Raw genomic sequence first — 27464 nt, 5'->3', positions numbered from 1 at the left:
AGAATATCTTGGGGTTTTCCGTACTTTTACCAGCCAGAGCTTTCTCATATCCCCTCTTTGCTCTCCTAATTGCTTTCTTAAGCTTAAGATGGTACCATCCAGCCTTTTATTAGAACAGGGAGAAACTCCATTCCCTATTTCCTTGATGCCCTGGAGTGAGAGTGCCCATGAGTGATGGATCCTCCAATTTTCCCTTCTATCCTGTGATGAAGCATTGACCTTCTCTAACAGTCTGGATTAAATAGATAGTGCTATGTAGAAATGGCAGGCTCTGACCTACACCTGCATCCCACCCCCTCCATGGCACTATGTGTTAGGAATTCAAGGCAGTACTTTTCCTCATCAGTTAAAATAAGTTTTCAAATCACATTATAAGTGAACATATTGAAATTGACAGAAAAGGTTCATCATAGCTCTTTCCTCTAGCACTGAATTTGAATGTCCTAAGAAAGCATGGAATGATATAAGGCTTTTTGTACCTTCAAGCTCACTTACTCCACACACCATTAATAACCCATGATGCTCAGAGGCAATCAAGTGGAGTTCTAGAAATTCTACACATCTGTACTGTTCATCCCTGGCCATCTGCATTACAAAGAAAATGGTGCCCTCTAAACCCCTAATCTCTCCAGAAATACAGTATGTCTATCTACCTTAGACTTTGTTCCAACTTACAAACAGATATTTACCTTTTTAAAAGTGTTACATTGGCAGTAGTATCAGTTACTTTTGGTGGGAATCTATTGAACTCGTTTGAAGAAAGAAAAGGTTGAAAGGACTCAGCAGTCTCAAGGGAAAGTTGCACTTCATTTTGTTGTGAATTGGGTTATAGTCTCAAAGACACAACTTCTGAAGTGATTGATGGCTCCTGAGTTCCTTGAATATCAGTAAGGGATAGGATGATTAGAAGGTATTGGAAATAAAGCATGTGCCCTATCTTTATCTCTGGGAGAACAATAACTGTAGATCTTTCATATTTTGTGTATCATCAAATAGTTTTATTTCAGTAATTATACTGTTTGTGGCCTGCTGATTTTGCTGTGCATAGCAGGCATCACTGGTCTTCATTATATGTACATAATGTGGGTGTCCCTCGGTGCAGAGATAAAACGCACAATGCTCCTTTCATGTGCCCTTCATTCTGCAAGTTGAAAGAGCGAGTGTGTCGAATTGAACTCTGGGCACATCCTTACTTATTCCTATTTTTTTTAATATTCACTTTAAAGGGCAGCTGATTGGATTGGCAGAGGGAATAGTTTTGCTTTTGCAAATACAAGCGATATGGAGGCTGCCCTCAATTCACTTTCTGTTGGATGTCTGTATATTCTGCCTTTCTTGCTGTTTAAAAGTCAGCAGCTCAGAAGGCTGAATTCTGCAGTCTGAGGGCATGAAAAGGCTACTGAAGAACCTGAGCTACAACTGAAACCCTACCAGCCCTTAAAGGTAAGTGAACTGTTTACAATATATATTTATAACCAATTTCTTGAACTGAGAATCAGTAGTGCTGTGTGCTTAACGCTTGAAACACTGGGTCTACCCTGTAGCTCAGCTCAATTAGTGACTGAAGGCATACAGGACAGCAAGATGCCAGATTTGAAGCCGGGTTTGTGCTGAGTTATCTGATCCCAGTTGAGGCTGTGACAAAGATGCCGTTGGGTTAGGGAGGAGAGAAGCGGCCAGAATTCCTGTCCTCAATTGCTATCCAATGATTCCCACTGCAAATGAATGTGTGAGGTTATTGAGTGAGGACTCATTTGAATGAGTCCAGATCAAATATCCCTTGATCAAATAGCTTGTTGACACTTGCTGTCTATGCAAACACATAAAGAGTGCCCACTTGTCAATAACTTAACACGTAAAAAGCCACAAAGTCAAAACTGTGAAATTAAATAATTGGTGCAGATAGATTGTGGAGCTATTGAGGTTCTCAGATTGCATTTGAATATAATCATACTTGCCCTGAAGTTGTATCGTGACATATAGTGTCTGTCTGAAATTTCTTCCTTTGCTATTGTAGTTATGGCATAAAACTGATTAAATTAACTGGTACATATTTAATTTCCACAGCATAACATCTTTGCACCTTTTGTTCAGACTGCAATGCTGTATGTGAAGCAGAATCAGGATGCCAGGTACTCGCTGTGCTAAAAAAAAAACAAAATGTTGCTTTTATTAGTTTTGCTCATTGCTTTGGCAAACTGATGCTTGAATGATAGGATATTGCCTTTCATTAATTGGTATTTTATGGAGCCTAATAATGGCTCCAGATTCCTGACAATACCTGCTCAATCTCCAAAACACATCTTCAATCCTAATTCATTTGATAATTTCATCTACACAAGGACAGGATTTACATTTGACTCTTCCCACTGACTGCCAGCAGAAATTCCCAACTCCAGAGAGATTCCCATCGACTGCCATCAGAAGTTCCCAGCTCCAGAGAGACTCCCACTGCCAGCAGAACTCCCAGCTGCAGGGAGATTCCCACTGACTGCCAGCAGAAATTCCCAGCTCCAGAGAGATTCCCACTGACTGCCAGTAGAAACTCCCAGTTCCAGAGAGAGATTCCCATTGATTGCCAGCAGAAATTCCCAGCCCGAGAGAGATTCCCATTGACTGCCAGCAGAAATTCCCAGCTCCAGAGAGAGATTCCCATTGATTGCCAGCAGAAATTCCTAGCTCCAGAAAGAAGAGTAACGTATTGTCACCGTGCTTCATGCATTTAACTTAAACACAGAAAAACAGGCACAAACAATGTAAGGGAATGTGTTCTCAATTGTATAGATGAGATTTACAATCTGTTGAGAAAAGAAAAAGGATTAAAGGGAAGAATGTCCTAGATGTGCATTTAAATAACACTGTTTTCCAGTAAATCATAATTTTTCCATTTGAATGCTGTAAATTGGATTGAAATAGATAATTCTATTACATGCATGTAACATGATGATGATTAAAATTATACCTGGTTATTCCAGCTCTTCCCTCCCACCTTCACTCCATCCTGCCCAAAAGAAAAAATGGTTTGTCAAACTCTTTTCTCAACACTTGGCTCCTTTAATTTGTGGCCATGAAATTGTAGACTCCTTCCAATGATTCTGCAGCTTCATGGTGCCAATGACAACAACTGCAAGTGTGGGCAGTTGCACCTGGCCAAAGTTAAGGGTTGTAAAGTGCCAATGACTCTGTGGCACTGGAGATATTAATACTGCCTTATACAGCACAGCCAGCAGAGAGCGCTTGCCTCCAATAGCAGCAGTGTCATGCCATAGAAATATCTACTTCAATATGGCTGCCTGGTGTGAAGGCCCATGTAAGCACTGGAGAACAGATCCAGAAAAAATCCAAAGCACAGTTCTGTATATAGAACTGCTAGCAAAGATGCAAGTTGACAAAAACAAGCAGATTTTTCCTTCCATCTCTCTCTAGGTTCTAAGCTTTGTCTTATATATGCAGCTTCCCCTTCCCGTTCCCAGGGATGAGAGGACCCAAATCTCACAACCAGTCTTATTCTGGATCCATGTCGGTAGACACACAGTTTAAGCAGGGTGGCAATCATAAGCAGGAACCATGGCTAATTTTTCCCCTTCCTACTATGAGGACATTGAAATTAATCATAGTGGCCCTATTGATGTCCAAGCTCAGTTCATCTATCTGAGCAAGCACCAGGGATGGACCCTGGAGCCTTCCTAAGTAGTGGACTGAACATTAAATCATAAAAGTATAATGGAGGAGCTGTGCGTGGTTCAGTGGGATAGACACACTTTGCACCAGTTTTATATCCGATCCGGGCTGATGGGATAAAATTACTCTTTGTATGCTGTGAGACGCCTAGTGAAATGAGCTTTGCAATATCCATCGTGCAATAGGTTAAGGGCTGAAAAATGCCCCCAGCAGTTAGGGTACACCCCTGCCCCACCCCATTCACCTAGCAGTGCTGTGTCCTGGTGAAGGTTCTCATCTCTCCCAAATTAATTACCTCATCTGTGCTAGTCCAATTGGTTAATTTTCTAAGGAACATAGGAACAGGAGTAGGCCATTCAGTCCATCAAGCCTGCTTCACCATTCAATCACGGTTGATGATCTACCTCAATGCAACCTTCCCACACTATCACCATATTCTTTGATGACATTAGTGTCCAGAAATCGATTGACTTACGCCTTGAACATGTTCAATAACTGAGCTTCCACAGCCCTCTGGGTTAGAGAATTCCAAAGATTCACCACCCTCTGAGTGAAGAAATTCCTCCTCATCTCAGCCTTAACTGGCCTGCCCCTTATCCTGAGATTACCAGAAGGTAATTACCAGAAACCAGATCCCCTGGTTTTAGACTCACCAGCCAGGAGAAACATCTTATGTGCATCCCTGGCATGCCATGTAAGAATTTTGTACATTTCAATGAGGTCACCCTGATCCTTCCGAACTCTAGATAATATAGACCCAGTTTCCTCAATCTCTCCTCATAAGACAATCCTGCCACTCCAGGAATTAATCTGGTGAAGCTCCGTTGCACTCCTTTTATGGCAAGTATATCCTTCCTTAGATAAGGGGACCAAAACTGTACATAATATTCGACATGAAGTCTCACCAGGGCTCTATAAAATTGCAGCATGACATCTTTACACCTGTACTCAAATCACCTTGCGATGAATGCTAACATACCATTTGCTTTCCTAATTGCTTGTTCCACCTGCATGCTAACTTTTCATGACTCATGAACAAGGACACCCAGGTCCCTTTGGACACCTACATTTGCCAATTACACACCATTTAAGAAATGCCTTTCTGTTTTTTCTACCAAAGTGAATAACTGCACACGTATTCACATTATAGTCCATCTGCCATGTTCTAGCCCATTCACTTAGCCTGTCCAAGTCCTCTTGAGGCATCCTTGAATCCTCCTCACAACTTATGTTCCCACCCAGTTTGGTGTCATCAGCAAATTTGGAGATATTACAATTGGCCCCCACATCCAAATTATTTATATAGATTGTGAACAGCTGTGGACCTAGCACTGATTCTTCTGGTACCCCACTAGTGACGGCCTGCCATCCTGAGCAGTGGTGGATTCACAGTTAGTGGGGCCCTGTGTTCAGCTTCATTTTTGGTCCCCCCCATCACAGCCCCGGAACCCAAAAGGCAGAGCCAAGAAAATACACCAATTGATCAGCGCTTCTTCACTTGTAAAAACATGCCTGGATGAATAATTGTCTTGTTGAAATCCAAGCTTACCTCTTGTCTGAATGATGGCAAAGATGGTAAATATTGTGATGTGAGGTGAACGAACATGGAACTGGCTGACGAGAAAAGCCAAAAACCAAGGACAGATTATACATAGAGAGAGAGAGAGGGAGAGAGAGTGTCTGCAGGTAGGAGAGGGAAGCTGACTAGATGCTCACTCGAACATCAATATGTCAGTCTGTTGGTATAATTTTGTTCAGAGACAGCAGACTGGAGCCCTACTCCGGTGCCAACAGTTTACTGAGGCAAAAGAGAACTGGCAGCACATCTGTTACCTAGGAGACCCGAGAAACATTGCACTTTACTGAGATCTCAACACTCGCTGGAAAATCTCATAACAGCGTTGCTCAGTGGAAGAGCCCGAGCTGCCGTTGTGGCTTCAGACCAGCCCACATTACAATCATGTAAATTAAAATCAAATTAAAACTCAGCTCGAGGTCAATGTTTCAACCTCTGACCAAACTGGCCAAGGCTTTACTGAAACTCCTCTCCCCATTAAAGCTTGCTGATTTTGAAGAGGGAATGTGTGGAGTGAAACTCTGGGACTGCCCAGCATCTTCCTTCCAATGTCCGACCACGGTCTGTTTACCAGTCCTTTTTTTCATTCATTCATGGGATGTGGGCTTCGTTGGCTGGGCCAGCATTTATTGCCCATTTCTAGTTGGCCTTGAGAAGGTGATGGTGAGCTGCCTTCTTGAACAGCTGCAGTCCATGTGGTGTGGGTACACCCACAGTGCTATTAGGAAGGGAGTTCAGGATTTTGACCAGTGACAGTGAAGGAACGGCGATATATTTCCAAGTCAGGATGATGAGAGACTCTGAGGGGAACTTCCAGGCGGTGGTGTTCCCATCTATCTGCTGCCTTTGTCCTTCTAGATGGTAGTGGTCATGGTTTTGGAGGCTGCTGTCTAAGGAGCCTTGGTGAATTCCTGCAGTGCATCTTGTGGATGGTACACAAAGTGCTATAGTGTGTCAGTGGTGGAGGGAGTGAATGTTTGTGGATGTGGTGCCAATCAAGCAGGCTGCTTTGTCCTGGATGGTGTCAAGCTTCTTGAGTGTTGTTGGAGCTGCACTCATCCAGGCAAGTGGTGAGTATTCCATCACAATCCTGACTTGTGCATTGTAGAGGGTGGACAGGCTTTGGGGAGTCAGGAGGTGAGTTACTCGTCGCAGGATTCCTAGCCTCTGACCTGCTTTTGTAGCCCAGGATGTTGATAGTGGGAGATTCAATGATGTTAATGTCATTGAACATCAAGGGGCAATGGTTAGATTCTCTCTTGTTGGAGATGATCATTGCCTGGCACTTGTGTGGCATAAATGTTACTTGCCACTTGTCAGCCCAAGCCTGGATATTGTCCAGGTCTTGTTGCATTTGGACATGGGCTGCTTCCATATCTGAAGAGTCGCAAATGGTGCTGAACATTATGCAATCATCAGCGAACATACCTTCTTCTGTCCTTATGATGGAAAGAAGGTCATTGATGATGCAGTTTCTGGTGTCTCTCTGCACTGGACACAGTGTCTGGAGTGAGAGCCAAGGAATGATTCTGAAGATGTGATTATGAAACCAGCTGATAGGATGTAGCCCAGAGAAGTGCAAGGCAAATGTGTCTCTATTGATTTCCTTTTCTTATGTCTAACTTGGCATTATTGAGATAAGAAGCTAGCTGTAAGCGTGTATGTGGACTACAAGCCTATGGTGTGGTCTGGCACTTTTAAAACCACCTCATAGCCATACCAAAATTTAAAGACTTGTAATTATATAGTGCTTTTCATGACCACCAGAAGTCCCAAAGATGTACAGCCAATGAAGTACTTTTAAAGTGGTAATGTGGGAAACGCCACAGCCAGTGTGTACCTAGTAAGTTCCCACAAACAATATGATAATGACCAAAATCTGTTTTGTGTGCTGTTGTTTGAGGGAGAAATATTGGTAGGGCACCAAGAGTTACTCATCTGCTCTTCTTCAAAATAGCCTCATCCAAAAGTGGCATCTCTGACAGGTCAGCGCTTCCCTGGAGGTCTGTCTGGACGGGAATGGGACTTGAACCCATAATCGTCTGACCCAGAGGCCAGACTGCTAGCACTGGAACCACCGCTGACACTTTTAACCTGTGGTGCTGGCTATTCATTCAAACAACCAGTGAGTAAGCTCCCTACTTGCATTGTCGCTCATGGGATCAGACGGACTTCACTATTGCTGGGTAAAGTGTGTCCCTAGTGATCTGCTGTAGGCTTGTTAACAAGTGGCGCACCTTGTATCAGGGAGAGAGTATATGTGGGAGGAGAGGGATTTATCAAAACAAGGGGGAAGTACAATTGCTGTGGCAACCTGGTTGGAAAAGGAGCAATTCCTAGCTAACTGTTAATATCATTTCTGAACATCTCATTTCAAACTTACTTTTTTAAGCATTGCTTTCCTGGTGGAATAGCAGAGTCTTACTATTTACTTTGTGAAGGTTTGTCAGAGACTGAGACAGACCCACTTTGCAAAATGATAATTTGTCAGTAAAGTGAGTACATCTGAAAGGTATTTTCTTCGGGAACGTTTCTGTAGCTGATCAGAGGCAGAGATGAAGCCGAGACCACCTGGGTGCCTGTCATTCCAGTCACACATGGGACTCGGTCCCAAAAATAACTCACTTACTTAGCATTTCCTTTTTTAACTTTGCAAATGTAGCATCAGTTTTGAAACTCATTCATTTTTGGACCCCACTGTCATCTGGGGGCCCTGTGTCACGGCACAGCGTGTTTCATTGTCAATCCGCCCTGATCCTGAGAACGATCTGTTTATTTCTACTCTGCTTTCTGTCTGTTAACCAATTCTCAATCCATATTAGTATATTTCCCCCAATCCCATGTGCTCCAAATTTATTTACTAACCTGTGTTGGACTTTATCAAAAGCCTTCTGAAAATCCAAATACACCACATCCACTGGTTCTCCTTTATCAATGCTACAAGTAATATCCTCAAAAATCCTCTTCAGGCACTACTGCTTTTGACAGCATCAGCATCAATATATTACACATAAGGGACCACTGTGGTTTACTTTTATTCTTTCATCGGATGTGAGCATTGCTGGCATATGCTGTCCATCCTTAGTTCCCTTTGGGGAGGAGATGGCGAGCTGCCTTCTTGCTGTAGCCCATGTGGTGTAGGTACACTGATAGTGCTGATAGGGAGAAAGTTCCAGGATTTTGACCCAGCGACAGTGAAGGAATGGCAATATTGTTCCAAGTCAGGATGGTGTGTGGCTTGGAGGGGAATTTGCAGCTGGTAGTTTTCCCATGTGTCTGCTGCCCTTGTCCTTTTAAGTGGTCAAGGTTGGGGCTTTGGAAGGTGCTGTCAAAGGAGCCCTGGCGAGTTGCTGCAGTGCATCTTGCATTTGGCACATACTGCCGCCACTGTGTGTCAGTGGTGGGGGAAGCAAAATTTTAAGGTGGTGGATGGGGTGCCAATCAAGTGGGCTGCTTTATGCCAGAATGTGTCAAGCTTCTTGAGTGTTGTTAGAACTGGGCTCATCCAGTCAAGTAGAGATTTTTCCATCACACTCCTGACTTGTGCCTTGTGGATGATGGACAGGCTTTGGGGAGTCAGGAGGTGAGTTACTTGCTGCAGAACTCTCAAACTCTGTCCTGCTTTTGTAGCCATAGTATTTAAATGGCTGATCCAGTTGAGTTTCTGGTCAATGGATGTTGTTGAAATAACACTGAGTGCTAAAGGACCCCAAACATGGTTCTGAATATAGTCGTTGTAGCAGCAATTCTCCCTTGATAATTCACAAAAGAGAAGGAACAATTTAATCATTTAGAATAAACAATAACCAAAATACAAACTTGAACAAATCGGGTTCTTGTGAATTCTTAGTTCAAAGTGTAAGATTCTCATTAAAAATTGCTCAATCCCTTTCAGAACCCGAAAGCGATTCAAGAGAAGAAACAGTTTATTGTAGATACTGAAAGCCCCAAGGGAAAAATGGCTGCCAGAAGGACTTTGAACATTCTAAGGGCTGTTGTCAGTTTCAGACATTAAAGACTGAAAAACTATTTAGCAAGGCGATGAAGCCTCAAGAGAGAATTGGTGTGATACATTTTTAATGATGTTGCGGTAAAGATGTCTGCATTTGAATTGACTTCACTGAGAACAGCCACTGGAGTTTCACTGAGCTGTCAACAAACAACAAAAAGACAGACTCTGAACTGAGGGCTGCTATATCAAAAGGTTGCTTATTTTGTCCACTTTGCTTTTTTTCTCTGTAGAAACTGCAGTTTTTACAAAAGACAAAATAAAAAAAAGTTGACTATTTTCAAAGGCGAGCCATGTTAGCCGACAGAGGCAGCCACCAGTTGGGCAGTTAAAATTGGCCAGGTGACTTGGCCACAGGATCCGGCCATCTTCCATTTACCCTGCACATCTGGGCAGGCAGTAAAGCACTTGCCTGGAATTGACTTTTTCTTTAACTATGCAGATTGTAGTCCGATGACATCATTGAGCTCTGACTTGGATTCAAACTGTGGTTTGAATGGGGCATCCTGCCAAGTGAAACAGTCGGAGCTGGATCCAGAATGCAGAAGAGGCCAATAAGTTCTTGCACGTCTCCAGTGGATCTAGGGAAACGGGTACAGCTCTGGGCCCCACAAGGAAAGTTTAGCTCCCCAAGCCCCTGCCCTGGGCTGCCCGTCTCACAAGACCCCTTTTGAACCCTCCTGTCTGAAATTTTCTTCTTACAGTCATGTTGTTTCTTGGTGCCACCCAGTGGCCTCTTGCAGATTAGATCCAGGAGTTAAAATGACAGGTCTGGCAGTAGGGGTGGCGGGGTCGGCTGAGGATTTGGGGCTTGCCCTTTTTTTTATCGAACCCCCCCCTGCCCCAACTCCCACCTGGGTCCAGTTCCTAGTTAAAATTAAATCTTTGAGCTGATAGATGGATGAAGGAAAAGGAGTTAAAGGAATATGGGAAAAGGGTAGGTAAATATGATTGGAACTGTTTGCTTCTATGGAGGGTAAATGTTGACATGGACTAGTTGTGCCAAATGACTGACACCATGTCGTAGCACCAATGTGCAGAAAATCTTTTCCCAGTCTTTACTGATAGCATTGATGCACAGGCATGGGTTGGAACACATTCTGTGCTTGGCTGGGCTTCCCTCCATTCACACACGAACAATCTGACCCCTGTTGCACATGTTCACAGTCACACTCCTGTTTGTGTGTAGAATCATTTTTTAAATATGTGAAGTGCCCCAGCCCATCTATTCACTTCTGGATTGCTGGAAATGGTGGGAATTCTGGCATTAGAACAAAATAGCTCAGTCGATAGAATCGCCAAAATTGTTTTAACATTATAATCCTAATTAAAAAGGGGACTGGTGAAAAAGAATACATTTTGTGATGGCTAATAGCTCCACACTTATATTGAAAAAGGCAAGTGAGATGCTAAGTGCAGATAATGATCTGAAAAAGTGGAGTGGCTCCACAGCATGTTCCAAATTCACAGCATCAGTTTTACCTGTTCACTATTAAACTATCTTCTTTTTCTTCCCAGCTGCTCTGCCATCTGCTAGAAAAGCAGGACTTTCTAGTTTGCTAAGAAGTACAGGATGGGCTGGAATAAATTAATACACCAATCACTGAGACTAAGAGAATCAGACCAGAGCTGTTGCCCTGTAGTGAGCATGGCAGGTGTGCAAGGTGACTGCAAAGCCATTAGATCAGCTATAGTCTTGGTGTACCAGTGAGAATCATGCACTCTGAGTTCATTAGCAGTGAAATGAACTGTTACAGAAACTCTGAGCCAGCTGTCAAGTTTGCACTTGGCCTTATCAGTGGAATCTACCACCGATTCCTGCACTCTATAACATTCCTTGGCTGAATATAACACCATCACATGACACTCGATGAGTTGCTGGGCCAGGATGTTGACCCAGCTTTCTGAAGTTAAATAAAAATGTTCTCGTTACATGGGCACTGTTGGCAAGATTGCATTTATTGACCATCCTTGGTTGCCCTGGTGACTGACCAGCTTGCCAGATTATTTCAGACAGCATTAAGTAGACCAGTTAAAGACAGCAGGTTCCCTTTGCTGAAGGACTTCAGCGAGCCAGTTGGGTAATTTCAAACACTAGGGCAACTTTCATGGTTGTTTTTTCCCTGGTGTCAGCTAACAAGTGACCAGAGTTATTGAATTCAATGTCACAATTTTCCTTGGTGGATTTGAATTCATGATCTCTGGGTTACCAATCCAGTACTGTTCTTCCCTAAGATACCCTACCATTACATGGAAGAAATCTGGGTTGAAAGCTCCTCCACAATCCTGCAAATTTTAGGTGGGTAGACCACTGTTGTCTCACTGCCACAGTCAGTCATTTCACATCCAACACATATAAGTGGCCTCAGTGTGGGTGGGGCCCTGGATTTCCCTCCTGTCTGCCCTCTATCGCTGCTTCATCAAGCCTCCATGGGAAGTTTGCTAATAGGCCTCAGGAAGTAGCAGTAAAAGATCTGAGATTGCCCAGGATGCCATGTCCCATTATCATTGTAGTGACAGCAGCACAATCATCCTGCAGCAGATACAGCCGCAACTCCGCAGTAAGCCTTTTTCAGTGTAACACCACATTTGTCACCTAAATCTCCTATTGTTGCCTTGCAAAACCTATTCCATAAGACATAGGAGCAGAAATTAGGCCATTCGGCCCATCGAGTCTGCTCCGCCATTCAATCATGGCTGATAAGTTTCTCAACCCCATTCTCCCGCCTTCTCCCTGTAACCTTCGATCCCCTTACCAATCAAGAACCTATCTATCTCGGTCTTAAATACACTCAATGACCTGGCCTCCACAGCCTCCTGTGGCAATGAATTCCATAGATTCACCACTCTCTGGCTAAAGAAGTTTCTCCTCATCTCTGTTCTAAAAGGTCTTCACTTTACTCTGAGGCTGTGCCCTCGGGTCCTAGCCTCTCCTACTAATGGAAACATCTTCCCCACGTCCACTTTATCCAGGCCTTTCAGTATTCTGTAAGTTTCAATCAGATCCCCCCTCATCCTTCTAAACTCCACCGAGTATAGACCCAGAGTCCTCAAATGTTCCTCATATGTTAAGCCTTTCATTCCTGGGATCATTCTCATGAACCTCCTCAGGACCCTCTCCAGGGCCAGCACATCCTTCCTGAGATACGGGGCCCAAAATTGCTCACAATATTCTAAATGTGGTCTGACCAGAGCCTTGTAAAGCCTCAGCAGCACATCCCTGCTTTTATATTCTAGTCCTCTCGAAATAAATGCCAACATTGCATTTTGCCTTCCTAACTGCCGACTCAACCTGCAAGTTAACCTTAAGAGAATCCTGGACTAGGACTCCCAAGTCCCTTTGCACTCCAGATTTCTGAATTCTCTCCCCATTTAGAAAATAGCCTATGCCTCTATTCTTCCTACCAAAGTGCATGACCTCACACTTGCCCACGTTGTATTCCATCTGCCACTTCTTTGCCCATTCTCCTAACCTGTCCAAATCCTTCTGTAGCCTCCCCGCCTCCTCAATGCTACCTGTTCCTCCACCTATCTTTGTATCATCTGCAAACTTAGCCAGGATGCCCTCAGTTCCTTCATCTAGATCATTAATGTATAAAGTGAAAAGTTGTGGTCCCAACACTGACCCCTGCGGAACTCCACTAGTCACCGGCCGCCATCCTGAGAAGGACCCCCTTATCCCAACTCTCTGCCTCCTGCCAGACAGCCAATCTACTATCCATGCTAGTACCTTGCCTCTAACACCATGGGCTCTTATCTTACTGAGCAGCCTCCTGTGCGGCACCTTGTCAAAGGCCTTCTGGAAATCCAAGTAGATAACATCCATTGGCTCTCCTTTGTCTAACCTACTCGTTACCTCCTCAAAGAATTCTAACAGATTTGTCAGGCATGACCTCCCCTTGATGAAACCATGCTGACTTTGCCCTATTTTACCATGCACTTCCAAGTATTCTGAAATCTCATCCTAAATAATGGACTCTAAAATCTTACCAACGACCGAGGTCAGGCTAATCAGCCTGTAATTTCCCATCTTTTGCCTCACTCCCTTCTTAAACAGGGGGGTTACATTAGCGATTTTCCAGTCCTCTTGGACCCTCCCTGACTCCAGTGATTCCTGAAAGATCATCATTAACGCCTCCACTATATCTTCAGCTATCTCCTTCAGAACTCAGGGGTGTAATCCATCTGGTCCAGGTGATTTATCCACCTTCAGACCTTTCAGTTTTCCCAGCACCTTCTCCTTGGTAATGGCCACCATACTCTCCTCTGCCCCCCGACTCTCTTGAACTTTGGGGATTTCACTCGTGTCTTCCACTGTGAAGACTGACGCAAAGTACCTATTCAGTTCCTCCGCCATTTCTTTGTTCCCCACGACTACTTCTCCAGCGTCATTTTCCAGCAGCCCAATGTCCACTTTTTCCTCTCTCTTACCCTTTATATATCTAAAAAAACTCTTGCAATCTTCTTTTATATTACTGGCTAGTTTACCCTCATATTTAATCTTCTCCCTCCTTATTTCTTTTTTAGTTGTCCTCTGTTGGTCTTTGTAGGCTTCCCAATCCCCTGCTTTCCCACTGCTCTTTTCCACATTGTATGCTTTCTCTTTAGCTTTTATGCTGTCCTTGACTTCCCTTGTCAGCCATGGTTGCCTCGTCCTCCCTTTAGTATGCTTCTTCTTCCTAGGGATGAATTTTTGCTGTGTCTCCCAAATTACTCCCAGAAACTCCTGCCATTGCTGTTCCACTGTCTTTCCTGCTAGGCTCATCTCCCAGTCAATTCTGGCCAGCTCCTCCCTCATGCCTCTGTAGTTGCCTTTATTCAACTGTAATACCATTACATCTGATTCCAGCTTTTTTCTCTCAAATTACAGGGTAAATTCTATCATATTATGGTCACTTCCTTCTAAGGGCTCCTTCACCTTAAGCTCCTTATCAAATCTGCCTCATTACACATCACTAAATCTAGAATTGCTTGTTCCTAGTGGGCTCCACCACAAGCTGCTCCAAAAATCATCTCGTAGACATTCCACAAATTCCTTTTCTTGGGATCCACTACCAACTTGATTTTCCCAGTCTACCTGCATATTGAAATTCCCCATGATCACTGTAACCTTGCCTTTCTTGCACATCTTTTCTATCTCCTGGTGTATCTTGTGCCCCACATCCTGACAACTGTTCGGAGGCCTGTACATAACTCCCATTATGGTTTTTTTTACCTTTGCGGTTCCTCAACTCTACCCACACAGATTCTACATCATCTCACCCTACATCATTTCTTGCTATCGATTTAATTTAATTTCTTACTAACAAAGCAACCGCACCCCCTCTGCCAACCTACCTATCTTTTCGATAGGATGTATATCCTTGGATATTTAGCTCCCAGTCCTGATCCCCTTGCAGCCATGTCTCCGTAATGCCCACCACATCATACCTGCCAATTTCAATCTGCGCCACAAGCTCATTTACCTTATTTCGTATACTGCGTGCATTCAGATACAACACCTTCAGTCTTGTATTTCCCGTCCCCTTTCTCATTGTTGTCCCTTTATCTGATGTGCTTGAAGTTAGATTCCTAGCCCTTTCCCAACACTCTGTCCTATTTTGTGTTCTGGAGACTTTAATAGCCTCTCCTGGGCTCTCCTTTTCGGTTTTTTCATAATTTTCCATGAAGTTGAATCCACCACCACCCCCCCACCCCCGACCCCCTCCACCCCCACACGCTAACCTGCTGCTTTGTTTCCTATTAGTCATACTTCTTGGAGCTTTACCCTTCCCTCCCCCCCACCACTTTCTATTTTAAAGTCCTGTTGACCACCCTATTTACCCTTTTCGCTAGAACATTGGTCCCAGATCGGTTCAGGTGGAGACCGTCCCAACGGTACAGATCCCTCCTGTTCCAATACCGATGCCAGTGACCCACGAAATGGAACCCCTCTTTCCCGCACCACTCCTTTAGCCACGTGTTTACTTCCCTTATTCTCACGTCCCTATGCACGTGACTCGGGTAGTAATCCGGAGATTATAACCCTTGAGGAACTGTTCTTTAATTTAGTTCCTAGTTCCTGATAATCCCCAAACAGGTCCTCTTTCCTAGTCTTACCTATGTTATTTGTCCCGACGTGAACCACAACAACTGGATCCTCCCCCTCCCTCTCCAATATCCTTTCAAGCCGGTCAGAGATGCCCCTCACCCTGGCACCGGGCAGGCAACATACCATGCAGGACTCTCGATCCTGCTTACAAAGGAAGCTATCAATTCCCCTAATTATAGAATCCCCTACAACTACCACTTGTCTTTTTGCTCCCCCCTCTTGAATGGCCTCCTGTGCCATGGTGCCGTGGTCAGCTGGCTCATCCTCCCTATAGCCCTGTTCCTCAGCCACACAGGGTGCAAGTACCTCGTACCTGTTGGACAAGGTCAAGAGCTGAGGCTCCTCTGTTCCTGAACACAGGATCCCTCTACCTGCCTCACTTGCAGTCACACCCTGCTGACCCTGACCACTGACTGGACTTGAGGTACTTAATCTACCGGGTGTGACCGCCTCCTGAAACAAAGCGTCCAGGTAACTCTCCTGCTCCCAGATATGTGGCAGCATCTGGAGCTCGGACTCCAGCTCATCAATTCTGAGCTGGAGTTCCTCCAGCAACCAACACTTGCTGCAGATGTGGTCACTGCGGCTCACAATGGGATCTGCCAGCTCCCACATCATACAGCTACAGCACATCACCTGCCCAGCCATCTCGACTTAGATAATTAATTTATTAATTAGCTTTGCAGTGTTTTTGTTTTCAAATTTGGTGCAGATTTCCTACCAACCAATCAGATCACAGCTTTCCTCCTATGAATGCAGTCTCCTGGCAGTTAGGATCCCAGCTGCATGCACTAGAATTCATTGTAGACAGTTCAGAGGTCCCTGGTACTGTGAGTAACACTTTCTGTGTATAGACAGAAGGCTACAAGTTTTAGCAGAAGTGCCTGAGATCCCAATCTCATTGTGGAAACCTCTATCAAATGCAAGACTGGTACACCTGGAGCTTTCACTTAGAGACCTGACACTTTTCTACAAGGGAGAGTTGGAAGGAGGGACCCATCATGTCAGACACAGATTAGTGTTCGCATGTTGTTAGTGCATCAATTCACACTGTTAGTGATGAATTGCATAGGAGACTTCAAAATACAGATGCGGACAAATACCTAAATTGTAGCTTTTATTGAAAGGATTTTTGTCTTGTATATGTTGCTCAACTGAACAGCCCTAATAACAAACTTATTGCACAGGGTAAGCCTTTAACATGTACAGGGTACCAGTTGCAGTAAAACAGTGTGGTACGATCATTCCCTGGTTATGATATCTGATTTATATCCTATTAGATATAAAACAGCAGCAAGTGTTTAATAAATTATGTTCCTTTAAAAACCAGGACAACAACATCAAGTTCATGACTGTGGATGTGGCTTCACCCCAGCCATTCCCAGAAGGTGCAGTTCTCATTGTAGATAGACATGAAGTGGAGGCTTTGCATTACCTCACAGAGAAGAACCAAAGGGAAGATCACTCCCAGGCGACTCACAGGTACAGTTGATCACCAGCAGGATAGCAGCCACTCCTGGCTCAATGAGGCCTAAGAGGAGATAAGAAACAAAACGCCATTAAAAATAAATTTTAAAAATATTTTGTGAATTTTCTTTTCAAACGAGAAATTCAACATCCTAAGTATGATTTATAATATTTATTTTCCCCTTTTTCAGTGAATGCCCATAGAAGCCCAACACCTCCAGGAGAAAAAGAGATGAAAAATATCCAAATAGCTTCCACAGTTACAGTGAAGAGCAGCAGTAAGAGCCTATTTACCTCATCTTCCAAGAAACAACCAAGTGTTGCTTATGCCACAGATTCTTTATGCACAGATAGTTATTTTCCATTGGTTCTCGTTTGCAACAAGATCACAAAAAAATCTGAAAATATTCATTTTGATTCCCACCTGAATGACTGATTAAACAGTGCGTTTATAAATATTAGCAAGTTTAATGGTTTAATGCTCACTATTTTAGAATTATCCTGGAATGCAAAGATAACCTCCAGCTTCTTTCGTCTACTGCAAACTGTCTTCTTAAACCACCCTCCCCAGTTCCCTCCATCTTCACCTCCAAAAGGTAGGAGGGGCTCACGGACTTCTTTGCCACTAAGATTGAGACAATCCGATCAGCTGCCTCTGCCACATCCTTACTTTTTGCTAGCCCACCAGGCCAAACTTCCAATAATACTCCCCCCTGCCGTAGCTGTGAACTTGCATCTTTCTTTAGTTTCTCTCCTATCTCCCCTCATGCCCTCTCTGAGCTTATCTTGTCCATGAGACCCACCTCCTGTTCCTCTACCCGATTCCCACTAAACTGCTGATCACCCAATTTTCCCTCCTGATCCCTATGTTAGCCAATATTGTAAATGGTTCCCTCTCTTCAATTGGTGTCCCTCTCTCTTTTAAATTTGCCTAAATCACTCCTATCCCCCCAAAAAAACCCTTGTCCTCACTGTCCTCACCATCCCCATCACACCACCCCCCCCAACCACCCAACAACACTTCCCCAATGCCCCACTCCAACCTCCCTTTCCTCTCCAAATTCCTTGAGCATGTAGTCGCTTGCCAAATCCGTGCCAACTTTTCCCAGAACCCCATGTTTGAATCCCTCCAATTAGGCTTCTGCCCCTGCCACAGAACAAAATGGCATTTACCAAAGTCACAAATGACATCCTATGTGACTATGACAAAGGTGAACTCTCTCTCCCTGTCCTCTTGACTTGTCAGCACCCGTTGACATAGCTGAAGACACCATCCTCCTCCAATGCCTTTCCACTGTCATCCAGCTGGATAAGACCACTCTCACATGGTTCCATTCTTATCTACCTAATCATAGCCAGAGAATCACTTGCAATGGCTTCTCTTCCTGCTCCCACACCATTACTTCTGGTGTCCCCAGAGGATCTATCCTTAGCCCCCTCATGTTTTTTCATCCATATGCTGCAACATCATCCAAAGACACAGCATTAGTTTTTACATGTATGCTCACGACACCCAGCCCTACCTCACTACCATCTCTCTCAACTCATCTGTTGTTGCTAAATTATCAGACAGCTCACTTGACACCCACTACTGGATGAACAGAAATTTCCTCCAATTAAGTATTGGGAAGACTGAAGCCGTGGTTTTCAGTCCTACTCCAAAAATCCGTTCCCTAACTACCAACGCCTTCATTCTCCCTGGCACTAGCCTGAGATTAAACCAGTCTGTTGGCAACCTTGGTGTCACCTTTGGCACTGAGTTAAGGTTCTGACCTTATATTCGTGCTATCACTAAACCCACTTATTTCCATCTCTATACCATCACCCGACTTGGCCCCATCTCAGTTTAACTACTGCTGAAACCCTCATTCATGCCTTTGTTACCTCTAGACTCGACCATTCTAATGCACTCCTAACTGATCTCCCACATTCTGTAAACTTGAGCTCATCCAAAACTCTGCTGCCCATGTTGTAACCCACGGCAACTTCTGTTCGCTTATCGTCCCTGTGATCGCTGACCAACATTGGCTCCCAGTCACTCAGTGTCTTGTTTTTAAAATTCTCATCCCTGTTTTCAAATCGCTTCATGGTCTCACGCCTCCCTATCTTTGTAAGCTTTTCCAGCCATACAACCCTCTAAGATATCTGTGCTCCTCTAATTCTGGTCTCTTGTGCATCCCCAATTCTAATTGCTCCACCATTGGTGACTGTGCTTTCAGCTGCCTAGGTCCAAGCTCTGGAATTCCCTCCCGACACCACTCTGCCTCTCTACCTCACTTTCCTCATTTAAGGCACTCCTTAAATCCTACTTCTTTATCCAAGCTTTTAGTCATCTGACTTGATATTTCCATATGTGGCTGGTGTTGTACTTTGTTTCATAATGCTCCTGTGAAGTGCCTTGATATACTTTATTAGGTTTAAGAGCTAAATTAGTTATCCACAATAATGACAACCAAACCGAATGCTTTTTGCAAAGGCAATGGATTCATCAGGATTCAGGCTTACAGGAAGTAGGGGCTCTGATTCATAATACTGTAATATGTAAAGCTAATTTTATGGTATTTCTACAATACTGTGCTATGATAGTTGTGACAGGTCAACAAAACATGTGTAGATCCAGCATCATCATGAATCCAAAATCATTTGTTTCCATTGTGTTCTATGGCTTTTTATTCCTATGTGATTTGACACGTGCTTCATATAGGGATGAAAGCCATGAAATACACTGTGAGCAATCCAACAGAGGATGGAATGAAGCAGGGACTTCCAGTACGCTTAACCATGGAAGAAGCTAATGGCTGACCGCTAATGTGGATGGAATCAGTTATGCGAATGTGCATGTTGACAAGTCAGCAGTTCATGCCTGCTTTTGAAACACTGAGGTTGAGCGGGCACCTGATATCATCTCAACCCCCAAACCATTACTTATTTTTGCATATGGCACACTGCGTTTTTCTCTAATAATCAGGTGACTTTTAGCCATCACTCCCCCTCAGTAGCAGTCTAGTGAGCAAAAGCATCAGAAAGGGTTTTCAGGCCTGGGACATTCTGTTATGAGTAAAGGAAAAATCAAATCCAGCTAGGATCCAACTCCCTATCGCCATCCAAGGATACCTACTGGAAGGGCACATGAGTATTGTGAGGAGAGGGCAGACTGTGTTCTATTGCATGGGCCTCACTGGGCAATGGTCCACTGGCAGTCACTGCAGAGCTGAGCTAAAAGAACACTCAGTTTCTGTGCCACGTCTGCAGCGATACCTCAGTCTGAACTATTGCCTTCAGGCGAAGGGAGGGGATGGGTTGAAAGGCAGTGGAACAAATAAAGGAGAAAAGGAAATTAAGAGATGAGGAATAGTGAGCTCCATCCACCATAGGAAACAATTGCTGCATCTGCAAGCCACCATTTTTTGTGGTGTGTGATTAAGCAGTCTGCAGGAAATCTTCACACAACTGTCACTTTGCTGGTGGAACCTCCAGCACTATTTAGGTACAGAAATGACAGATCATCTCAATCTGTTACAGCACCACTATGGCTGCTTGATTTTTTAGTACAAATAAAGTGTCCTCGTGCTCACATGCTCTATATTTACAGCAGGGATATATTGCTGTCAAGCAATCCAGATGGCAGGAATAGAGGAATACATTTTGGAAAAGGGAGTTGTGTCCCTGGGCAATAAAGCAACAGATGAATAGCCCGCAGACTGACATATAGGATTGTTGTCTTCCCCAAGTTCTGCACTGTGGTAATATTTCAGCTAACAAGGTTATCTGCCCATAGGGCATTTTGAATTACAAGCAGCATGTGTAAGTCTCTGAACTGCAGTCCTGGACAAGCTACAGAGAGTACATCTGAAACAGTTTCCATAACTCTGTTCACAGATGACTTCCTGAAGCAAATGTAAGCTCTGCAAACCGAGTGGCAAGATCCCAAGGCCAGTGGTGTATTCAGGACTTGAGATGAACAACATTTCTGTGAGCACAATGGAATGTAACAGGCAGTCAACTAAGCTGGATCTCTTGTTCCATCACCAGCACAGGGCCCTTACAAACTGGTTTTCACACCTTGGCTCATTTGGCAATTGCGCTGCTCAGTGTGGAACTGATTGACTTAGAACTGCAAAAGCCATTGGTTGATAATGGACTGTGCTGAATTAGCTCATCTCAACCTAGATAGCAATGAGGGAAATACAGCTGGTGTCAGGCCAGCTAGAGAAATAAAACAATCAGAGTTCTATTGCTGATTGCTGCTGAGGGGCTACATCTGCAATTTGTGTGGATGCATCTGTTAGATGAGAAACAGACTCATCTGTAATGTTTCCTCAATCCCCTTCTCTCAAATAGCTTGATGACACTCACCACCTTTGAGATGCCAAAGGACAGTCGATGCTGTGGAAACAAAGTGATAATGCAGCAGAAAACTTTGGAGACGGCATACCCATATCCTGCAAATGTGCTCTCAACAGATGAATGTCTACATTAGACGTGTAAGTTTGTAAACTGATCTTTTATTTTCCAGCACGAGTTTTCAGAAGAAATGAACAGAAATTTGGAAAGTACCAAAAACATATTTTTCCCAACTGCAGGAATAAGATCATTGAGCCTGCTCTGCCACTCACTAAGATCATGGCTGATCTGATTATGGTCTAAGCTCCACTTTCCTGTCTGCCCCCATAACCCTAACACCTTTGTCGATCAAAAATCTGTCAAACTCAGCTTTGAATATAATGGCCCAGAACTTCTGGTCATTTCTTGTGTGGTCATGCCCCAGAGGTATCCCAGAAGATGCACTTGGAAACCTCTCCAAAGTCTCAATGCAAGGACTCTGTGGAAATTTCCCAGAAAGTTTCAACTTCTGTTGATAAATTACCCTGTGTCTGGAACTCTCTGAAACTCGGAAACTTCAAATGGTTCTGACTCTCTTAGCAGAATAGTTACCCAGGAAGAGTTAACAAGGATTCAAACCAGTTCTAACTCCGGGGTGACTATATTGCTGACCCTCTGACTCCACCCTGGATCCCCAACTACCCCCCCGACCCTCCCCCTGCCATTACAAACCCCCACCCTGACTACCCTCCTGACCCCCAATTGCCTCTCAACTGCCAAATACCCCAACCCCCTGAACTGACTACCCCCCTGAGCCCATAACTATTCCCTCCCACCCCAACCCCTGACTATCCCCAGCCCCCGATTACCCCTCACCCCCTGAAAACCTGTCCACTCCCCACACCTCTTGACCACCCCCCAACACACACCCCCGACCACCCAACTACACTACCCCATGCCCCGACTACCCTCCACACTCCGACGACTACCCCCAACCCCACCAACACCCCCGACCACCTCCCTCAACCACCCGACCCACCCTGCCCTTCACCCACCCAGCTGATACCCTACCCCCTCAACTTACACACTCACCTCTCCATAGCCAGTCAAAGTGACCTTGGCGAACAGCTGCTAGAGACCGCCTAGATGGCACCTCTGAATTCAGGAGGCCACGAGAAGAGGGAGATCCCCTTCAAGTCTGGGAGTCAAGGTAATTTGGGTCATGTGACCATGGGACTTTAGCGGGTAGGTAGGAGCTCCACTGACTAAGCTCTGCTACCCGGCTGATTAGAGATCAAGGGCTGAAATTTTCACTGAGCAGGTGGGCGCATGCCCAACCCGCTTGAGCGTAAAATGACACACAATTATGTTGGGCAAGCGTCCTAACGTCATCGAGCACTCCTGTGATATCTCAGGCGGTGCGAGTGCGCAGGAGTCTGCAGCGCACCTGCCAACAATTAACAGGCCTATTAAGGCCATTAAAGTAATAATTGAATGAAATTTTTTGCTGCCCGTCCAACATGGTTGGTGGGCAGGCACAAAGGCCAAGTGGCCTTTGGACTTTTTAGGAAACTTCATCCACTGGCGGGATGAGTTATCCAACAGCAATTAAAAATTTTAAAAATATTTTGAAATTTCATTTATTACATATCCCTGCTCATGTGACAGAGTCACTTGAGGGGACATGTTTTTAACATAGGTACGTTTTTTATTTTTGAGCTTATAAATCTTCAGCTCCCTTTCCCAGGGACCTTTCATTGCGCGCACCCACGAGCATGTGCAAACTTCCGCACTCGCCCTCCGCCCGCCCCCACCTTGGCAGCACTGAATGCTGCAGCGTGTGTTTCACGTTGACTGGCCGCTAATTGGCCAGCCAGCATGAAATCGATGTTGGGGCCCGATCGCGGTCAGTGGTCGGCTTTGCAACCGCTCCCAGGCCCGTCATCTATGCCCACCCGGCAAGGTAAATATCCTGTCCCAGGAGTTAAGCTCCTGATGGCATCCTGGTGGATCTGGAGCATTGACCGTGAATATCCATTGTAAATAGTTTGTTCATCTAAGTTAAGCTTTTCCATTCATGTTTTTCAAGATTTGATGCCAGTGGAACAAAATATCCCTGTTGATAACATTTGTACCGTTATGCTTCCTGCCAAAGTAGACAACTTCTTGTTTTCCCACATTATAGTCCATCTGCTAATTTTTTGCCCAATCACTTAACCTATCTCTTTCCTTTTACAGATTCTTTGTATCCTCCTCACAACTTGCTTTTCTACCTATCTTTATAGCCTCAGCAAATTTGGCTACAATACAGTCAGTCCCTTCATCCAAGTCATTAATGCAGATTGTAAATAGTTGAAGCCCCAGCACTGATCCCTGCAGCACTCCACTCCACTCCACTAGTTGCAGTTTCCCAACCTAAAAATGATCCATTATCTTGACTCTGTTTTCTGTTAGTGCATCAATCCTCCACCCATGCTAATATAGCACCTCCAACACCATGAACGCTTATCTTCTATAGTAACATTTTATGTCTCTGCAAGTGACGTTACAATGAAAGAATTGGGTAATGTAAACCTACGAACAATAGGTCATTCAAGTCGAGTTGGCCCATTGTTTATGGAGGTTGTCTCGTATAATTGTGAGTGCTATCTCCCTAAAGCACAGTAAAGCCTCTTATAAAAACACCGGTTGAGTTGACAGATGAAAGTGAAAACAAAACTTGTTCTAAATCTGACATTATTTAGCCCTTAGATAAATGGTGCAAGCTAGATGTGTTACTGGGGCAACATGATACTTGACTAAGGAGTATATTTGCAACCAAAGCATTCTTGAAATGTATTTCCCTCAGAACAAGAGCTGGAGAGGAAGAATTATCTTTGGGAGAAGAGTTTTTTCATGATTACATCCCTATTCTTTTTGCTTTATGCTTCATTTACATGGGAGAAAAGCTTGACCGCCAGGAACCATCGACATAGAACTACACAAGTTTACAGCACCAAAGACGACCATTCGGCCTATTGTATTTGTTATTTCTTTACTAGAGTAATTCAAAACTAATGCCATTGCTTTGTTCTTTCTGCATTGCTCCATAAATTCATCATCTTCAAATGCTTACCCACTCATCCCTTAAAAATAGGCAGTGCTCTCTGGCCTCAAGTGCCCCCATAACAAAACATGTCAGGTTCTAACACAGTTCTCTGTAAATCAGAATGACACTTTCATAGTACCATCGTTGTGTGAAGGCCATGCCTCAGCATTGACCCAATAATGGCCAAGTAGGAGCCAATAACTAAGTAGTGATCAAGAACAAATTAGAAAATCAAGTTTGTAGATTTGGGGAAGGGTTATTTAATAATAGGCAGTTTAGAGCAACATTACATTGGATCCAGTTAAAAGATCTTTGGAGATATCTATGGCAGTAACAAAATAATTCATAACAACTTACTCCACCAATCAATGCGATCTATCCAACTGCCTTGTCTCCATATCCCTTATCACCCTTGGCTAGCAAAATGCTATCAATCTCTATTCCATTATTCAGAGGTGCATGAGTCGACCATGATAGGTAATATCACTGGTGCAGTGTCATGGGAAACACCCTACTGATCGTCATGGAATAGGCAAGAATTCACATAGTGATTATTTGAGAACTAACAGCAACTTCCATATTACAAAATGCCAATGGCAAGGCAATATTGGCAGCGACAGGCCTGCAATTAGAAGGATTTCAACAGCAGTGAACACAAGCAAAATTTCATTAAGCAAGAAAGGTGGACTTATTCAGCAATGGCTTAAGACAAAGTTAAGTTTGGAAACAAACAAAGCTCTGATAGTGGGGAAAAGATATACCGAGTTATCAATATTCAATAACTAAGAATTCTTTGGTCATCCTAACACACACTAGCTCAGGTACAGCCAATACCAAGGAGCAAGTTTTAGATAATTCAGTCTGCTTTCACAAATCATCTTTTTTGGCAGCCAATGGAAATAAGAGTTGAGCAAATAATGATGATGACAGAAAAGCAGCGGGAAAGGAGGATCCACTTGGAGAGAATTGGCAGAGGATCCAAAAGAAATGGGCAGAGGAGCAAAAGAAAGCAGTTGATATATTATAAAGATGAAAAACTTTCAGCCACACGAGGACTGGCAAGCTGGCCAGGCTCCAGGAGACATTTCAATACCTGCAGAAGAAGCAACAAGTTAATACCTTCAAGAGAAGCTGTAAGATATAAAAAGATGCAGTATCTGAATAAAAACAAACACATGGGTGACAAATGCAAAATCTAGACAGAATTTATTGATTTCGGTTCATTGGCTTTAATGAGAGTCATGATTCATATTTCATCACAAGCTCCAATTAATAACCTGAACACAAGTAACCCCAAATAAAATTATCCAACAGTGTGTTACACTGAGTGTCTGAAGTCATGTGCCACACAATTCTCTGAAGAAGGTGCAGTAGGAGGAGTAAGATGAAAAGAGAAATATATCCCTCAGTCACTATGCATATTGACATGGTTTGCACGTTGAGAATAACAGTGAGGCTATCAATGCTCACTATTATGGATTAAATCAGATATCAACTTGTGGAGTCCACACATGCATAGTTTAATGCAGAAATCAGGAAGTTGTTGCCCTGGGTTACCCTGCTCTTCCATAAACTGCTGTATCAGTACTTCACCGATAGAATCAGCATTGAAATCCATGTAAGAGTATGAAAGTTGTGGTCCTTACCTATTAGTTACCCACTGAGCACAGAGAAATATTATGGATGGCCCCTACAGGTATAAGTGAATTCTTAACATTATGATAAATTATAATTACAGCCTTTATGTCACTGAAAATTTAATTTTATAAATGTGGAGTTTCGCTTCTTCAGGATTTAAGTATTGTTAGTGATTTAAAAATAATGTTTCACTTTCTAGCTCTTTTATCATTCTGTCTCTTCTAATTCCACCTTTATTTCACTATATGTATTTCACTTTCTGTACAATGATTTAACTCTATTTATATTTCCTGGTGTTTACTTCCTGCTTTAGACTCTGAGCCTGATTCAATCCCATTCACAAACCACCCACTTGCACAGGGTTAAAATTGGGGTGTTTCAGTGAGGATTCTTCAATCTGATTGGTTGAAGAGCTTCACTGTTGCTTACCCTGCTCACACATGCCACAGATCCCCTGTAGAGGGTGTGGCGCTGGAACAGATACCCATTGACAGCAAGTTGCTGCTCGAAAGTCCACAAAAGGTTTGAGGGGCAAGCAGTGTTCTTTCACCACTGACCACAAAATCCAGGCCATCAAGTTTGTCGAATTAACAAAGGTTTCTCTTCTCAACAGCTCTAACATTTTTTTTATTCATTCATGGGATGTGGGCATTGCTGGCTAGGCCAGCATTTATTGCTCATCCCTAATTGCCCTCGAAAAGGTGGTGGTGAGCTGCCTTCTTGAACTGCTGCAGTTCATGTGGCGTAGGTACACCCACAGTGCTGTTAGGGAGAAAGTTCCAGAATTTTGACCCAGTGACAGTGAAGGAATGGCGATATATTTCCAAGTCAGGTGGTGAGTGGTTTGGAGGGGAACTTTCAGATGGTAGTGTTAACACTTTTGATACATTTAGGATTTAACCAGAAATATCAGAGGAAGTAAAATTGTAAATTTTATTTTTACTTTTCCTTCTTGCCTCGCTCTCTCAAATCTAACTTTCCTTCCCCCTCCCCACTTCTTTCTATTCCTGTACCTGATTTAACTTTGAATTTACTGATTCTAATTTACAATTCCTTCTCAGTCCTTGCATTGTTAACATCCCAATCCTTGAATGTGGTTGCTTAAGGAGATAAGCAATTTCTTTCCTTGTTCATTCAGGTCCCAGATGCATGCTTGCCCCCATTGTATTTTTATCAGCTCGCACTTTCAGCAGTACAAAATATTAAAACATCTAAAAATGCAATAGCAAGTGTAGCTCCTGGCACAGTTGGATGCCCTATCTCAGCGCATTACAATCCAATGTCACTAACAGAGATTTGATCGAATCTCCTTTCCCTCAGTTTATCAACAGAGCAAGCTCACGACATAGCCTGAGGCTCACACCACCTGCACTTTTGGCAAACTTAAATTGTACTTACACCATCTGTACTGAGCATAGTGACTCATTCATGTCTGCACAAAGCATTACAGGTAGGCGCGGAGAGAGGAGTTGAAACAGAGTGCAGAATTGGAATGGCATCAAATGGAGGGAAGAGGTTATATCTGTAGCAAAGGGAAGAGTGACAGCTGGATTGATAAAAGCTAACCCTTCAATTACTCATTCTTTAATAT

The 27464-nt window shown here is 43.7% G+C and overlaps 1 long non-coding RNA gene across 1 annotated transcript; it reads left to right on the top strand.

The window, feature by feature from the left end:
• On the top strand, positions 1-25555 carry LOC144681329 (uncharacterized). The gene is made up of 6 exons (XR_013576766.1): positions 1-1443; positions 2068-2132; positions 16688-16839; positions 17016-17102; positions 21166-21308; positions 25126-25555. It is a non-coding gene; the product is annotated as an uncharacterized LOC144681329 (long non-coding RNA).
• The last annotated feature ends 1909 nt before the right edge of the window (positions 25556-27464 follow it).

The sequence above is a fragment of the Cetorhinus maximus genome, chromosome 6, assembly GCF_964194155.1.
Source record: "Cetorhinus maximus chromosome 6, sCetMax3.hap1.1, whole genome shotgun sequence".
NCBI lineage: Eukaryota > Metazoa > Chordata > Chondrichthyes > Lamniformes > Cetorhinidae > Cetorhinus > Cetorhinus maximus.
The sequence above is the reverse complement of the archived record's forward strand: the minus strand, read 5'-3'. Positions and strand labels throughout refer to the sequence as shown.